Below are 18935 nucleotides of genomic sequence, written 5' to 3'. Positions count from 1 at the left end.
AGTTAAATATTGTACTTCACACATTTCCGGTGGACGCCAAGGGTTTTCGAAGTTATTCAAGAAAAACGTACAAAATTCACCTTCAAACGAACCTCCGCCCCACACTCGTCGATCATCAGACGGTATTTCTGGCATGTTGCTCGTGGCACTACCTCCCACCACTGCACAAAAATTTCCTATTACATGAACTATTCCCGATACTCGACCTTTTTTTTTTTTTGGTCTCTACTGCTTTGTCTATTACGCCACCTGCATAACCCGCTACGACGTTAACATTATTAATTAAACGTGCCCGTGAGGGTAATGAACCAAAAAACAAGATTTTGTAAACGTTACACTAAAAGTGTTTACGTTGAGAGAGTGATCTAAACTTAACACTTCCAAGCACAGTAGCTTCGTAGTCAGAACGCCTGACGAATACAACGATCTAATTATTTATTTTATGTTGTTAAAATTCGCAAACTGGTTAGGTAAAATTTACACAAACGTCAGTTTTATAATTTATAAGTGTGCGACTACTCCAGGCGCGTAATAAAGCCAGTCAATGACCGAAACAAATCGAATGTGAGAACCGATTGGTGCAGCCGAAAATATTTGTGCTATGGTAAGCGGGAGTGCCAAACAACATTCTAAAAATCCTGAATGATGGCAGTTGAGTGTGGGAGTGGGGGTGAGTTTAAGGTCACATTTGTACTTTTTTGTTGAATAACTCGAAAACTACGAACTCTAGCGACAACGTATTCCAGTACGAAACGTAACTACATTATATTACCTACAAAGAGGTCCTGCTCATTCGTTTTTTGTAGGACGAACAGCTTGCGCATAGGGAGCGAGGGAAAATGAAAGTCTCGCGCTTAGTTTATGAAAGCCAGCTTTAACATTTCAGGTTGCATGAAACGACAGTGGTAGGGGTAGCTCTGTATAAAAGTGAATTTTGAGTAGTAGCCTAGTTTTAAGCTTGAATTACTGGATTTTACTTCCTATGTAACTAGAGAACTTAAAAAAATTCGGATATAGATTTACAGGAAGAATGAGATTTTGACTCTACAGCGTAGTGTGCTCTGATATGAAACTTGCTGGCAGATTAAAACTGTGTGCCGGACCGAGACTCGAACTCGGGGCATTTGCCTTTAGCAGGCAAGTGCTCTACCAACTTTTTTTTTCCGCAATGGCCTTCTATTTTGATTCTCTTTTTTTTTTTTTTTGGTAACATAAAGGAGTATACAGTCTCACCATCAGCAGCAAACTCCTTTTTTGTCTTTTTTTGTTTTTGTTTTGGGGGAGCACAGAAGAAAGAAAAACAAATAGGCTACAGATAGAGAGCTATGTGTGAAAGGGATAAACATGTGTAACGAGAAAAAAAAAACTTAGAAGAGGAGGAGAAAAGAGAAGTGAAATAAAATAGGAATACTTTCCGCGCCATGCTCCACTTTGGCGCGCCATCAGAACAAAATGCATTCTATCATTGGCCATTGAAGGGGAACGTGGGATCGTCCAGTCTTGGCTGGCAATGTTCGTTGAGATACCAGCTTTGAGGCAGGTTGGTGAAAATACTCTGTAAATAGTTCGCGAAAGTGGCCCGATAGTGTCGATGTCGGCGAAGGGTGTGGTGACGTACTTGGAGGCGTGTCCAGAAGTCCGCCGGATCGACGATGTCGTCCCGGAGGAGGTAGTTGACAGCCACGCCACTGATCCATGTGACGGCGTGCCACTTAGCCGGTGGAAAGTAGGTCGTGTCAGGATATATCATCATAGTAGGAGAAACATGATGTGGTGGTACTCGGAGGTAGAAAGCCACAATCTTCTGTACGAGGGTCCAGACAGCTGCTGCTGGCCCACACTCAAAACGATGTAAATCTGTATCTTCGACATTGCATTTGAGGCACAGGGGTGAGTCCACCAGTGCGATACGATGCAGTTTCTGTCTTGTAGTATACTTGCCGTTGACGAGAAGGTATCACATAGAGGTGGTGTCAGTGGTTTAATATGGTTAGTGGATCGTTTTCCAAACTGTGGGCCATGAAACCTGGGGTTGACGTGTTTCGGCGGGGCTGCATGGTGGAGACTTTCGGAGAAGGCGGTAGATGTCGCGGGTGGTCGTCTTCCTGGTCCTGGGGAGCTCGGTGCATATGTAGCTGTACTCCAAAAAGAAACGGCCGATATGTGACATCGGAGGTGGGATGTGCGCTAAAGACGTTGGTGGGCGTCTCGAAACAGGTGCGAGCTCGGTGGTCAACATTCCAGTAAAACTAGCATTTTGGCTTTTCCATAACCGCAGCATAGTATTGGTGTAAAGTGCCGTAGTCCTGGCTCTCACATTAACCAGGTCGAGGCCACCATCCCGCTTCGGTAAGGTGAGAGCTTCATACTGGACTTTGAATATGTGTCCAGAACAAATTAAATAGCCGAAAGCCGCCTGTAATCTGGCCGCCATTGTCCAGTGATGGGCAGAATCTGCGCTATATGGGGTATCCGGGTTGCCAGATGGTTATTGACGAAGGTGACTCTCTGGCACATATTCAGCGGGCGTAGAATGTGATTTTGTATGTTGGCCCGGATGCGTTGCAGCAGCGCCCGATAATTGATCGCCGAGGTGCGGCGAATGTCTCGCGTGTACACCAACCCGAGACAGCGAAGAGTGTCCACCAGTTGAAATGGGACGACGCTGTCTGCGGGAAGGCCGCGGCCGATCTTCATGGCGCATGATTTTGCCACGTTCATAGCGCTCCCTTCCCCTTCACTGTAACGGGTAATCCACTGCATCGCAGCTTGTACGTCGGCCGCTGAACGTACGACGAGGGCCAAGTCGTCCGCGTAAGCTCGGCAGCGGAACATATGATCCCGGAGTGGAATACCTGTCAAACGTCGCCGTAATCCGCAAATGAGTGGTTCCATCGCAATGGCATAAAGCACCGTCGACAAGGGGCAACCCTGCCGTACTGAGCGTTCAATCCGTATAGGTTCTGTAAGTCTGCCGTTGACGAGAAGTCTGGACGTTGCTCCACGAAGCAGCCGCATAACCACTTACGTGAACGTCGGGGGGATTGCCATTCGGTTCATCACTGCGTTCAGGAATGCATGACCGACGCGGTCAAACGCTTGTTTGAAGTCGATGGAGATTAAAGCGCCTGGCAGCCTCGAGTGTGTTGCCACAGCGATCACATCTCGATATTCACTGAGGGCTGTCTGTATATTACGATCGCCGCCTAAAGATCTTTGTTCGTGGGAAACAATGTCTCGTAAGACATGTTTGAGTCGCACTGCTAGAAGGCGTGTGAAAATCTTGAAGTCGGAATTGAGTAACGTGATCGGCCGATAACTGTCGAGTCGTGTTCCTCCTGCGGGTTTCGGGACTGGTACAAGTAAGCCTTCCATGAACATTGGTGGCGGGTTCGCCGCGCCGGACAAAAGTTCACAGTACATGTCCCTCCATCGTGACATCATCAAATCTTGGAAGGTTCTGTAAAATTCGAGAGGTAAACCATCCGGGCCGGGAGATCGATTCAGAGACCCTTTAGCCACAGCGCCTTGGACGTCGTCGTTGGTCACTTCAGAAGTCAGTAGCGTTGCAGCTGCTGCGTTTAGAGTACCAAGTGTCTCCTGGGTAACCTCAGCAATGGCTTCTGCACCGGCAGGTACCTCTTGATATAAAAGTCTATAGTGCGTTGTGAATGCATCCGCAATGGTAGCTTGCGAAGTCAGCCGGCGTCCATCAGGTAAGTCTAAAGTTGTCATTAAAGCCTGTCGGCGTCGACGAACATTTTTAATAATATGATGCATAGAAGGTTCTTCACCGTTAATCCTATCTTCGCTGCGTGCTTGTACAATAGTTCCCTCTAGACGACATCTGGTCAAGGTTAAAATCTTCGCCTTAATGCGTTGAGCTTCTTTTAGACGATCCGGGGATGGAGGTTGATCCATGAGTTCGCGTAGAGCGCTATAGTAGAAATCAGTTGTATGGTGATTCCACCTGGCTTTGGCTCTGCCATAGTGTGTCAATGTGAGTCGGATGGCCGGTTTGGCGCACAGCAACCACCACTGCAGTGTGGTCTCGTAACGCGTAATTCGTTGAACACATGTGTGCCCCGTGTCGGTGACCTGTTGTCGACATTCAGGGTCCCGCAGTAGTGCTACATTGAGTTTCCAAGGTACTGCACTGCGCCATATAGATTGTCGACGTAGGTTCATGGTACAGATGTAGATGTCATGATCCGAGAAGGCAGACGGCCAAAGTTCCGCGTCGAGGAGAACTGATTTTAGAGCGTTAGAGATGTATATTCTGTCAAGTCGGCTGGCGGAGTGGCTCGTAATGTGTGTATACCCCGGGCGGTCGCCGTGTACCACTCGCCAAGTGTCGAGGAGACGAAGGCGGCGGACGAGGAAGCGAAGTTCCGGACATGTGGTGAAATGGGGGTATTGGTCTGTGCGCTCGAGAACGCAGTTGAAATCTCCACCTACGATGAGATGATCGTATCGGCCGAGGAATAAAGGTGTGATATCTTCTGCGTAGAACTGGGAGCGATCCCTCCGTTTATCAGTGCCAGATGGGGCGTACAGATTAATGATTTTGAGTCCGTCAACTGTTATGGCCATCGGAAACTGCAATCTCTTCTCGGAGGAGGATGGCTGCGTCTGTGTGTTCCATAGCTGCAGGGGCGGCGTACGTCTCATATCCATAACACCCAGCCCAAGTTGCTGTCCTCAGTTCTTGTAACAGGGCGATGTCGATGTCCGCTGCTCTTAGCGTGTCACGGAGCAGTTGAAGTTTAGCGTGGGAGCCAATATTATTAGTATTGATAATAGCTATTCGGTACGCCTGATGGGAGATTCGTGCTGCCGATAGGGTCGTAGCTGGTGAAGATTGTTGTGGTGGATGCTGGAAGTCCATAGAAGTCGCAGGAGTCGCCATAGAAACTTCCCCCATTTTAGTGTTGGTCTAACGGAGGAACAGATCTCATTTCCGCATCAGATGGAGGTGGGAAATCCGTGTCATCCGCCCATGAAAAATGTCCGACAGGTTTTATCGGCGAGAGGTGGCAGCGCCGTCCGAGTCGGCTCAGTTGCGTCGGTGACAACAGGCGTGCTATGTTCCATGGCTTCAGGGCGCGGGGCTTGCGCACGCTCTCTGTTGGACGGTTCACCGTCTTTTGGATGACGCGTCTCCGTGGCAGAGGAGAAAGTGTTATCGTGTTCTCCGTCAACGTGCCATCTCTTCGTCCTGCGGAAGGGGCTCAATGGTTGATTCTGATGTCTTGCGGCGTTTTTTTCGTCGTTTGGGCGACTTCTGCTTTCGTCAATGAGTTTCGGTGTCTGAGGAAGGAAGAGATTCACGTCGTTCGGGTACAAAAGCCGCGGGTGCTATGATGCGGTCGTCATTCTCCAGAACACTCTCACTGGCATCCTTGTGATCTTCTAGCGTGGGTGTGTCCGGCTGTTGGACATGTTCACGGGCGGCATCGTCGGTGTCAAGGTGCTTGGACGCCTCCGAGTGTATCGGACCAGAGAGACGCTCATGAACGGCGTCTTGTGTGGGCTGGACGTGCAGTGTCGCCGCATAGGTGACTGGAAGGGTGGTCGTGGTTCTGTCGGTGTTCGTATCGTCGGGCCTTAGTTGTGTGATGCGGTGTTGCAGGCATTCATTACGGACGTGGCCTTCTTTGCCACAACCGGAACATGTTCGTGGTTGTCCGTCGTAAATGACCACCGCACGGCAGCCACCGATAAAAATGTACGATGGAACGTGCCGTTTGAGATCGATTCGGACTTGTCTCACACCATTAAGCACCGGATACGTCGTAAACTGTGCCCATGTCTCGGCTACGTGGCTCTGGACTTTTCCGAACGGGCTTAGCGCCGCGATGACTTCATCTACATTTACCTCGAAAGGCAGTTCGAATACACGGATCGTCCGAAGGCCAAGTCCTGCATGGTCGACATCCACGGGCCCGACGTTTCCGTCGGAGTGCCGAAATTTTAGTCCATGTCGCGTCCTTTGAATAATCTCATTGCAGGCAGCGTCAGAAGTCATCTTAACATAAACGACGCTGCTAATGATCGATAGGTGTATGCCGATGAGTTCGTCACGGGGGATCTTCACGTCTTCGCGTAGGAAGCGTTCGACGGCCAGTGCTTTGGGTCGTGCGTATTCATTTGAGAAGGTGAACTTAAGAGTGTTGTTCCTGTAAGAGTTGGCCATTAGAGCGTGGTCGACTGAGAATCGCTGTGACGAGGAAGTAAACAAAACACTCCGCGGGCGCAGCGGCGTGGACGGCCGAGCGCGGTGCGCACTGCTGCCCTGCCGAACGCAGACTGCCAACTGAGGTACCCAAGCACGACTCACGCCCCGTCCTCACAGCTTTACTTCTGCTAGGACCTTGTAGAGCACTTGCCCGCGAAAGGCAAAGGTCCCGAGTTCGAGTCTTAGCCCGGCACACAGTTTTAATCTGACAAGAAGTTTATATTTAGAGGAAGGTTACAATCAAACTTTCGCTACCCTAGCTAGTGAAGACGGAGACCTAATTACCGTATGGGCACTCAGCTTTAAAGTGTTACTGTCATATCTTGGAGTTAGCGCTGGCACTGTTACAGGGACGTAGGGCAGAAACACAATTACCAGTGTGCATTCCAGCTGCAGACAGTCAACACGGATCTGTACAACCTGAGCGGGGCTTCACTCGTAATGCTGTTTTATTGAAACAATAGCGACAGTGTTGCTGCTCTTCGAGAGTATCGACAGATTAAAGAAATACGGAGAGATCCTCTTTCCGCAACTGGTTTGAAGAACCTGATTGGGAAGTTCAAATTAACTGGCAATTCGGAAATTGTTCCCGGTAGAGTCAGATGGATAAAGGCGCCACGATTTGTTGAAGATATTATTTCTGATGCACCCTGTCTAGAACCTCGAGAGTGATAACAAGTCAAATTTCCTGTGATGCGCTGTTGGAAGATCTTACACTGTCACTGTAAACAAATTGTGCATCTTTATCGCAATGTTACTACTATCCGTTCAGTTTTCTGTCGCCAGACATAACAAATTTCGAAATAAAAAGATAGATTAAGCTAAACGTGCCAATGACGCCGAAGTAGTAGAGACGGAGCACAAACTAACTGTGAAAGGACGTCGGTCGTGTCCATCTCAAAAGAAGCATCCTGCCGTTTGTTTCCTTTTACTTTCTTGTTCTGGTTTTGATTCATCATTCTTCTGACGGGTTTGGTGCGTCTTGCTCTTAATTCGTCTCCCGTGCCATCCTTTTCATCTCAGAAAAGCACTTGCAACATACGTCCTCAATTATTTGCTTAATGTATTCCACTCTCTGTCTTCTACCCTTTACAACTTCTTGTAGTGCTATGGAAGTTATTCCAGATGTCCTAATAGATGTCCTGTCATCCCGTTCCTTCTTCTTGTCAGTCTTTTGCATATATTCCTCTCTTTGTCGATTCTATGGAGAAACTCTTCATTCCTTATATTACCAGTCCACTTAATTTTCGACATTATTCTGTAGCACCACCTACCAAACGCTTCTTTCCTTTCCGGTCCCACAGTCCGTGTTTGACTACTATACAATTCTGTGCTCCAGATGTACAATCTCAGAAATTTCTTCCTCAAATTGAGGCCTGTGTTCGATACTAGTAGTGTTTTCTGGGCCAGCAATGTCCTTTCTACCATTGCTAGTCTGCTTTCGATGTCCTCCTTGTTCCATCCGTCACTGGTTATTCTGCTGCCTACGTAGCAGAATTCCTCTACTTCATCTACTTCTTGACCGTCAGCCCTGCTGTTAAGTTTCTCGCTTTTCTCATTTCTGCTATTCCCATTACTTTCGTCTTCCTTAGATTTACTCTCAGTCCATATTATGTACTCATTAGACGAATCATTCCATTCACCAGATCCTGTAACTGTCCTTCAGTTTCACTGAGGATAGCAATGTCACAAGCGAGTCTTCTCATTGATATCCTTTCACCCTGAATGTTAATCTCACTTTTAACCTATCTTTTATTTCCGTCATTGACCCTTCGAAGTATGAATTGACCAGTAGGGGTGAAAGACTAAATCCCTGTTTTACGCCCTTTACTTAGAAAATTCAAATATGAGTGGCAAGAAATGCGGTTGAACTCTGAGCCTATTGCAACGAGCGCAGTGGTTTGTCAGCTGCCTTACGTCGCTCTGTAAACATATATTCCTATCAGGTACTTTCTTCTTTTTCCTGCACGGGGTCAGCGTTTTAATGTGGATGTGGCTATGTTAGTCCATTGAGGTGGACTACCTGTTGCCACATCTCATCCCCCCCCCCCTTTCCCACTCACTCCCTTCCATCGCGGTCAGAATTTGTGTAGACTGATTGTCTGCGTCCTACTTTATCCCATGGGAAAATGTGGGAGAGTTTTCTAAATGTTTGCTGGGCTTGGATACAGAGGTATTCTCCTAACTGGATGAGGAAAACCGCCTGCAAATCACATATTGGATGGCTGGAACGTAAGTCCTTTTAGCTAATCCGCCATACTGCTTCGATCCGTAGCCTACGTGTCTCCGCGAACCCGAAGCGGCGAGCTAACGCGTACGGCTCTCCGGTCGGATCATCTGCGTGTCAGGAAGCTACGAAATGTGTGTTCGAAAACTGGGTGAAACACCTCTAGTATTGTGCAGCCGCAATTGGTCGTCATTTGTCCATGTAGTATTTCCTAAGTAAACCTGAGAAAATGTTGTAATTTGTGTGAAATGTTGAAGTTCGTTTCACGTTTAGCGTGTGTGTGATATTCAAACTTGAAATCGTCAAAAATTGTGCAATACGCTGTACTAATATTTCCAAATTCAGATTAAAATGTCGGCCGAGTGCAGGAAAAAGAAGATGGTCCAGAGAGATAGGTGTCTTTATTGAAAAATATACATCTAAAACTGAAAAGTTATATTAGAAGAGTTTCAAATAGCGTTACATGTTGTTCTCTCGCGAAGAATACGTCGACTATGGTCCCGCACAAATTTGTTGCACGATGGATAGTCATAAAATTTGAACTATCAGGAAGAGAAACTCTGATATAGAAAAAAGGGGGATCGCCAGAAACGGAGTCCTTGATGTTAGAAGACCTACATTTCTCGATATTGATAACAATGAAAACTACATCATGCAATGATTTCCTGTTTTGACCGTGACAGAAGGTCGCCGCCCATAGGGTTCCGCGGCCGTTTACGCTCATTGAAAAAACTTCTCTAAATCGAGGGAGCAAGCTCCAGCTGCTTATGCGCAAGTAAGTCAAACATGTTGCTTGCATGGTCTAGCAAATTATGCTAGTTTTGCTCCCTCCTCCCCTCGCAACCCCGCCCCGCCCTATTTTACAGAAATTGCACATTTCTCCTCCTCTCGTATAAAGAAACCATTGTATGGCACTAATTTCGAGCATGATTAATTAACTTTCGAGTTGAAGCGTTTCCTGGAAACCCAAAATGCAGACTTTTACAATCAAGATCTCCGTCAAAAAATGTGTGGAACGGGAAAGTGAATATGAAGAGGAGTGCTGACCACATCACACAGTTTTATGGCCTTTATTTTTTCAAGGCGAACGTTAAAACGTTATAAATATCCATGGTACGTCCACTTGGAACACCGATAATGTCTCGACAATATTACAAGAATAATAAGTTGTGCAATAAATTTAATTTCAATGATACTGGCTACCAAAGAGCGACTATTTGCTTCACCCTTCGCATTCCTCCCCTCAGCACCTTTTGGGATGTAAATGTTTTTGGTATCGATGTTGCAGACAGTAACGTCATCCGTGTGAAACCCACGTGACTTTTAAACGCTGTGGAGCTTCAAGGACTCCACGAGTGCAGAGGTTTCATCTGCCGGAGGCAGCGGAGCAGGGAATGGGGCGGTGGTGGCGAGTGGCAGCACAGCTGAAAAAATGCGTTCAATCGTTCGGAGCCGGCGCTGAGCTCGCCAGGATAACGGGATTATCGCGAGCGCTAAAATATTTACCGCGCAAAACCAGCCGCGCCAGGATAAGCGAACCCCCTCGCTGTCCATTCATTGCACTGCCGGGAGTCTGGGTGCGGGCGCTGCAGATACCTCTATTCCATTCGATCGGCCGCGTTTTATGGCTCTGCTGAAGCGTCAGCTGTGGCCATCGTGCGCCCAACTCGCAATTACACAATAATTGCTCTTTTACAATCAATCCTATGCTTTTCTTCATTTTGTCAGGTTCGCAATCATCCTTATTTTATAATCAGACATATTCAATCAGACTTCCCATGTTTACAAGACATGATTAGCATTTCAATTACGACGATTCAGCATGTGTCCTGTAGCCTAGTAGGCACAGGATCCGCCATGGACCCTGATAACTAGTTACATCGTGATGGTATCGATGCTTATGAGGTGCGAATTGCGTCCTGTCAGGCCGGACAGGCCAAAAGGGTGACATCCTCTGACACCAAAAAGAGACGTGTTCGTGCAGCAACAGGTGGTCGTGCATTGTCTTGCTGAAAAATGGCGTCTGTGCTGTTGTGCAGAATGAGTATGGCTACGGATCGCAGGATATCATTCACGTAGGTCGCAGTGCACTGGACACGTACCAACTGTGATTTGCGGTTGTATCCAATAGCACGCCAGACCATAAGGCCTTAGGTTGGCGCTGTATGTCTTGTGCGAATGCAGTCACTGTGATACCGCTCCCCCCTGTCTGCAGCGAATCAAAATGCAGCCATCATTCTTAAACAAACAGAACCTACTTTCGTCCGAAAAAAAACCTACCTGATGCCATTCCTGTCCCCACTGATATCGTTCCATAAATCATTGCACTTTGGCATGTTTCTGCACATTCGTTGGCGTGGTCAACGCGCACGTAACCCATGCGTTAAAAAACTGAGATGGACTGTCAATCCTGATAGTGTACAATGCGTTACGTTGTTACACTGTTGCTCCAGAGCTGATGCTTACAGTGCCATTCGGATGACGTGTCGATCTTCTCGTAGTGTGATCAGGATGGTGCGACCTGACCCATTTCTTTGTGTTTTACGGTCTTCCGTGAACCATTCTGCACATAACAGCTGCATTGCCGAAACCCTTCGTCCCCATTGAGCACAATTTCCCGGATGTATGTATCACATCTTCTCATGCCAATAATGTGCCCTCTTTCAGTCTCACTGATCTGATGCTATGGCTCACGCTTACATCACGCGGCATCCTGCACGTCTGGTCAAGTAACACTGGTCCATTACCTACGGTTTATAGCGACAACTACAGCTGCAGGCATATTTTACCGGCAGGTGGTGTTGCGCCACGATATCTATGTTGGCGTTGAACCCGTGGGCCGACATGGTTCAAATGCTAATCATTTCTGCTTAACATACTAATGTACATGTCCTGTGAATATGAACGTCTTGTAACTGGTCGTTCAAGGTGCTCTTTTTTCTTTTCTGAACATGTGTGTACTGTGATCTGAAGATGATCCAGGGTGATTGAAACATGTAATCTAATTAAAAATGTGCAACTGAACATGGAGCAAGAAGTGAAAGTTAGTTTTTAATTTTCTTGATCCCAAAAGCACAATCACATTTAGTGGATTACTAGTTTCGGTTCCTAAACAACGATCATCAGACCACTCATGGTAAGGAATACGTGCGTATTAGAACGCCACACTCTGATAGTACATTTCGGAAGATGTCCACTAATGAGCCAGGTTGCAATACACTTTTGATTATACCGACGAAGTTACAGAGGGCAGTTCTGAACCATGCTTATTAAGAAGTATATCTGAGTACAAAGTTTACACATCTTCGGTACGAAATTTTATTCTTCAATATTAAAAACGGAAAACATGAAAGTAAGAAAATTTGGTCAAGCTTATTTAATACTGTGTATCAGAATACACTGTAACTTCGTTGGTATAACCAACAGTGTATTGAAACCTGGCTCATTAATGACCATGTTCCGAGATATACTACCAGACCATGGTGTTTTAGCTTACAACGTACTTATCGTAAGTGACCTGAAGACTTGTTAAGCTACCGAAACTGCTAATCAGCTGTAATGCAATGTATTTTTGTTATCAAGACAAAAGATTTTATAAGAACGTTTTGAAAGTTTTAGAAATGGCTATCCGGAAATGGATGTAGTTGAGGATAGCAAGTATAAATCTTACAGAATTCTGAGGGTGGTCACTACACAGTGCCTCCGCAAACATAGCTGCCAATGAAAGCTGAATTAAAAGAAAAAAAAAGGAACCTCGATAATTTAGTATAAAACAAAGCTGCTCGCCTTTCAGATTATCACACACACACACACACACACATACACACACACACACACACACACACACACACACACACACATATATATATATATATATATATATATATATATATATATATATATATATATATAATGTTTGATTGTGTGTGTATTTGTGTAATATCTATCATACTCTATCATACTTCCACTATGAGACGTGTGACAAGCTGCCGCATCGTGAATGAGGTTTAAATTTGTTACTTATATGTTACTAACTGTGTTCGCAATAAATTTGTCAGCAGTAACCACATATGCAACTAAATGCACCTACAAAATATTGATGACGCATGCTTTGTTTATTTGTTGTATCTCTGCAATTTTAAAGCATTTAAGTTAGTTGCATTATTGCTGCCGTGCTGTTAATCATGGCTGCTCCGCTGTCTATTTGGACCAAAAAAGCGCAACGTTCAGTGATCCGTTTTTTGTGGTCTGAAGGCGTAATAGGGACCGAAATTCATCTAAGATTTTCGGTACAGTACGGGAACAGTGTTTTACCACAACGGAGTGTCTACGAATGGATTGAAACGTTCCGAAATGGTCGCACAAGTGTTAAGCCGGACGTCCGTTTACCGCCACAAATGAAGAAACCATGGAGTGTTTACGTGAAATTATTCTCTTTTGGACAGACGATTAACTATTGACGAAGTGGCACATTGTCTGCAAAGTAGTCACGGTTCTGCCTCCGAAATCATCCACAACAGACTTCGGTTCCATGAAGTTTGTGCAAGATGGGTCACAAAAGAACTCAAACAATTGCTTGCATAAACAAGCACACTTGGACATCTACAAAAAACATTTGGATCGTTATGGTAACGAAGGGGACAACTGCTTAGACAAAATGATTACTGCTGACGGAACATGGAGAGTAAACGGCAGAGTATGGAATGAAAACATCCAAATTCACCGTGCAAGAAAAAGTTCAAGGCACAACCGTCCGCAGGAAAACTGATGCTTACGTTTATGTGGGATGCACAAGGTCTAGTACTGGAATATTATGGGGAAAGGGGCACAACAATAAACAGTGTAAGTTACAGTGAGTTGCTTACTGCCAGGCTAAAGCCTGCAATTCGAACCAAACACCGAAGATTGCTGGCGAAAGGTGTTGTGCTGTTGCACGATATGCCCGTCCGCATACTGCCGCCCACACTGCTGAGACGCTACAGAAACTCAAATTTGTCGTATTGGATCATCCTCCTTATAATCCCGATCTTTCCCCTTCTATCACTTGTCTACTCAAACAGGCATTAAGGGGCCGTCGATTTGCCTCGGACGAAGCAATGAAAGAAGTGGTGCATTCCTGGCTCGCAACTCAACGGAGAAACTTCTTTTATGAGGGGATCAGGAAGCTAGTACAACGATGGACCAAGTGCGTTGAAACGCATGGAGACTATGTCGAAAACTGATGTTCTTGTAAGTTTCCTATTTGATTACAATAAAATTTTATAGCTACTTTGCGGATAATGATTGACTTACCCTCATATATCATGGTACCACACACAGTTCAGGAGTTATGGCGACATAAAAACTGAGATGCGCGAAAATCTGCTGTATTGTGTATGAAGTTTAAATTTATTACTTATTTTATAGTAACCCTATTCGCAACAAATTTCGCTGACGGTATCCACATAAGCCGCTGAATGCACCCGTGCAATTATGTCATTTTACGACATGTAGTTAAAGAGATATGACGTCATAAACACTGAGGTAGTTGGACGATTCCGCATCATGTATGAGGTTTTAATACAGTTATTCTTACCGCTGAGACACTCCTACATTGGAGTCAACTTAGGACATCCCTGACACCTGGCAGCGCTTTTGACAGCTCTCAACTGCGAAGCGCAAAGGGCTGTAGACGAAAATGACGGCGGTATAGAGAGCTATAGAGAGATGTTGCCAGAGAGACGTTTACATAATCGCGTTGTAGGCACGCAAAACAGCTACGCCCAGCGTACAGAAAATGTCCGGAATCGTGTTTCTTAATTTTGATATTGTATTTATACATTTATACATATGAAAATTCATTTGTACGCCTATTTCAAAGGCATTTTCACGAATGCATCGAAATGACTTTTTTCGATATTACACTACAAAATAGTTCATTATTGTTTCCGTTTCTGATAGAATATCGACAAAAAGATACCACAGCGATGCCGGGCTTGTCAGCTAGTAATTAAAGATCACATACTGAAGATCACGGTTTTTCGCTGATTCAGAGATGCATTGATGCCACGGATAACGCGTCATACTGGTGCTGGATTTATGTCACATACCAGGATTTCCGAGTCTGCCAGCGCCAAATCACATGGTACTATACTAGGGGGACCAGTCTCGATTACAGAAGTGAATCCATGCGAAGCACTCATGAGGTAGTCTCTGTATCGCAAAAACCTACAGTCGTAAGATTACGTGAATGTTTGAGGAGTGAGCACTTAGAGCAGCCTCTGGAAACCATTACTACACCCTACGTGAGAGATAAAGTTGCCAAATCTGTCCACGGGAGAGTACAGACCATCCGCTAAGTGCCTGCCCGTGGAGATCAGGCCTCATCTCAAACAAGTTCTTCCCGCTTCCCGAGGGCTCGCCTTACCAAACTGCGCTCTTTCGACAGTGCTCCCACAACAAGTTTCGCTTAGAGCCCGAGTTTTTCAGGAGCCGCTGGCAGATAGGCGTAGCAGAAAGAGGGAGACAGAGAGGCAGAGACTCGTTAACGGCAGCTGTTGTGTCGCATCGCGTTGCCGGGGGCGGAGAGATTCCGCGGGGCAAGAAAGCCCGCCGACGGAGACAAAAGACGTAGTGCCAGCAAACATCTGAGCGAAACACAGCGCAGCACAGCACGGGCCGGGAGGAGACGAGATGGCGCTATCCGGCGCCCGACATCCGCACTACACAAAGGCCCGGCCCTGCAACTCTCCGCAGCGCTGTGCCACTGGCGCCCACAAGAGTCTTCCCACCATACCCGCTCCGTCCTACAGCAATGCCTGTTGTGTCGTAGTACCCCACAATGAGACACTGCAACTGGTTGGGTGGCCACTATAGGTACCTTCTTCATATACACACTGAAGAGCCAAAGAAAATGGTATAGGCAATGCGTGTTCAAATACAGAGATGTGTAAACAGGCAGAATACGGCGCTGCTGTCGGCAACACCAAAAAAATGGTTCAAATGGCTCGGAGCACTGTTAGACTTAACTTCTTAGGTCATCATTCCCCTAGAACTTAGAACTACTTAAACCTAACTAACCTAAGGACATCACACACATCCATGCCCGAGGCAGGATTCGAACCTGCGACCGTAACGGTCGCGCGGTTCCAAAATGTAGCGCCTAGAACCGCTCGGCCAACCAGGCCGGCTCGGCAACACCAATATAGACAACAAGTGTCTGGCGCAGTTGTTTGGTCGGTTTCTGCTGCTACAGTGACAAGTTATCAAGATTTAAGTGAGATTTAAAGTGGTGTCATAGTCGACTCACGAGCGGTGCGACAGAGCATCTCCAAGGTAGCGATGAAGTGGGGATTTTCCCGTCCAACCATTTCACGAGTGTACCGTGAATATCAGGAACCCGATAAAACATCAAATCTCTGACGTCGCTGCGGCCTGAAAAAGATCCTACAAGACCGGGACCAACGATAACAGAAGAGAATCACATAAGAGAATCGTTCAACGTGACAGAAGCTCAATCCTTCCTCAGAGTGCAGCGGATTTCAATGCTAGGCATCAACAAGTTTCAGGGTGCGAACTATTCAACGAAACATCACAGCTATAGGCTTTCGGATTCGAAGGCTCTCTCCTGCACCCTTGATGACTGCACAAAAAAAAAAAAAAAAAAGACCTTTCCGCCTCGCCTGGTCCTGTCAACAGCGACACTGGACTGTTAATGACTGGAAACATGTTGCCTTGTCTGACAAGTGATATGTATCACCAGGTACGAATCTGACAGGTGACACGTAAGTAAGCATCCTGTCTGATCACCTGCATCCATTCATGTCCATTGTGCATTCCGACGTACTTGAACAACTCCATCAGGACAATGCGACACCCGTCCGCAGCTCGTGGTCGTGCGGTAGCGCTCTCGCTTCCCGCGCCCGGGTTCCCGGGTTCGATTCCTGGCGGGGTCAGGGACTTTCTCTGCCTCGTGATGACTGGGTGTTGTGTGGTGTCCTAAGGTTAGTTAGGTTTAAGTAGTTCTAAGTTCTAGGGGACTGAGGACCACAGATGTTAAGTCCCATAGTGCTCAGAGCCATTTGAGCCAATGCGACACCCAACACGTGTTGAATTGCTACAGAGTGACCACCAGACTCTCTAGACATGAATATTATTTAGCGTATCTGGGCTATCTTTTAACGTGCGTATCGGAAGAGTTCTCCACCCCCTTGTAGTCTTACGGATTTATGGAGACCGCTGCAGGATTCATGGTGCCAGTTCACTACAGCACTATTTCAGACATTAGCCGAGTCCATGCCGCGTCGTGTTGCGACACTTCTGCGTGCTCGCGGGGCCCTACACGATGTTAGGCAGGTGTGCCAGCTTCTTTAGTTCTTCAGTGCAAATTCCATATGTTAATTCTATTGACCATCCATATAATCACCTTCGTCGTCGTATGAGTTGTGTAAATGTGGCATATGCACCAACGTTAAAGACATCATGTCTCCAGATATTAGTGTAGATTAATGAGCATGTGTTTAATTGATTTACATATAAAATCGCTACAAGCTGCTAAAACGTGCATTATTCTGCAACGGGTTTCACCCTTAAAGTCGTTATATGGCAGACCTTAGATCCTTCTATTACGTATGTCACATTTGAACAATTTTAAAATACACTACAGGCCATTAAAATTGCTACACTACGATGTTGACGTGCTACAAACGCGAAATATAACTGACAGGAAGAAGATGCTGTGATATGCAAATGATTAGCTTTTCAGAGCATTCACGCAAAGTTGACGCCGGTGGCGACGCCTACAAAGTGCTGACATGAGGAAAGTTTCCAACCGATTTCTTATACACAAACAGCAGTAGACCGGCGTTGCTGGTGAAACGTTGTTGTGATGCCTCGTGTAAGGAGGAGAAATGCGTACCATCACGTTTCCGACTTTAATAAAGGTCGAATTGTAGCCTATCGCGATTGGGGTTTATCGTATCGTGACATTGGTCAAAATCCAATGACTGTTAGTAGAATATGGAATCGGTGGGTTCAGGAGATAAAACGGAACGCCGTGCTGGATCCCAACGACCTCGTATCACTGGCAGTCGAGATGACAGGCATCTTATCCGCACGGCTGTAACGGATCATGCAGTCACGTCTCGATCCGTGAGTCAACAGATGGGGACGTTTGCAATACAACAACCATCTGCACGAATAGTTCGACGACGTTTGCAGCAGCGTCTCGGTCACCTCTTGTTCGCATTGATGGCACTTTGAACAGTGGACGTTACATTTCAGATGTGTTACGATCCGTGGCTCTAGCCTTCATTAGATCCCTGCGAAACCCTACATTTCAGCAGGATAATGCACGACCGCATGTTGCAGGTCCTGGACGGGCTTTCTGGATACAGAAAATGTTCAACTGTTGCCCTGGCCAGCACATTCTCCAGATATCTCTCCAATTGAAAACGTCTGGTAAATGGTGGGCGAGCAACTGGCTCGTCACAATACGCCAGTCACTACTCCTAATGAGCTGTGGTATCTTGTTGAAGCTGCATGGGCAGCTGTACCTGTACACGCTATCCAAGCTCTGTTTGACTCAATGCCCAGGCGTATCAAGGCCGTTATTACGGCCAGAGGTGGTTGTTCTGGGCACTGATTTCTCAGGATCTATGGACCCAAATTGCGTGAAAATGTAATGACATGTCAGTTCTAGTATAATATATTTGTCCAATGAATACCCGTTTATCATCTGCATTTCTTCTTGGTGTAGAAATTAATGGCCAGTAGTGAATATAAAATATTTATTTGGTACTGTGAATGTAGGTATCCTTGAAGAATGTCGGCAGACGAGGACTTCAACGCCATTAATTTTTTAGCAACTCTTTCTGATGTACGTCAAAATGTCTTCTACAAAAGCAGTTCAGAACGAGGAAAACTTTACCTGGTTACGTCAATGCAATGCCGTCTAGCTGTTTGATCGTGTAATGTACAAGGGGCGTTCTTTAAGCAATGCAACATATTTTTCTCTAGGTTGAAAAAATGGGGAACTTGTTGTGGGACATAGTGGAACATTCCCACCTCAGCCGCTATAGTTTCATTAAGTTCCGATTAGTGGCACTATACGTAGTCTTCAAAATGGCGTCTTTAACGGAGGTGAGTTCCATGCAGAAAGCTGTCGTTGAGTTTCTTATGGGGCAAAACCAGAACAACGCATCTGTTCATAGGTGCCTGGATGATGAGACCCGAAAGCGGTCGATCGCACGCAACTGTTACAAGTGTCTCTTGTAATGCTAAAACGTGCGGACATTCTCATTCGAAGTGATCGACAGATCACGATCAGACACTTTGATGTTCAGCCGGACATCTTCTTCGGCAGTGCAGACACTCATCCAACAGCTGGGGAACTTAAAAGGTGTGAGCTCACTGGGTTCCTCAACGTCTAACAGAAGACCATGAAGAGCAACGAAGGACCACATGTTAGGAACTGCTTGCGCGCCAAGAGGC

At 46.1% G+C, this 18935-nt stretch overlaps 1 protein-coding gene across 1 annotated transcript in view; it reads right to left on the bottom strand.

Annotated features, from left to right (window-relative positions):
- LOC126336978 (ubiquitin-conjugating enzyme E2Q-like protein CG4502) overlaps positions 1–18935 on the bottom strand; it is a 630639-nt gene that overhangs the window by 280463 nt on the left and 331241 nt on the right. The window lies entirely within an intron of this gene.

This window comes from Schistocerca gregaria, chromosome 2 (assembly GCF_023897955.1).
Source record: "Schistocerca gregaria isolate iqSchGreg1 chromosome 2, iqSchGreg1.2, whole genome shotgun sequence".
NCBI classification, from domain to species: Eukaryota; Metazoa; Arthropoda; class Insecta; order Orthoptera; family Acrididae; genus Schistocerca; species Schistocerca gregaria.
The sequence above is the reverse complement of the archived record's forward strand: the minus strand, read 5'-3'. Positions and strand labels throughout refer to the sequence as shown.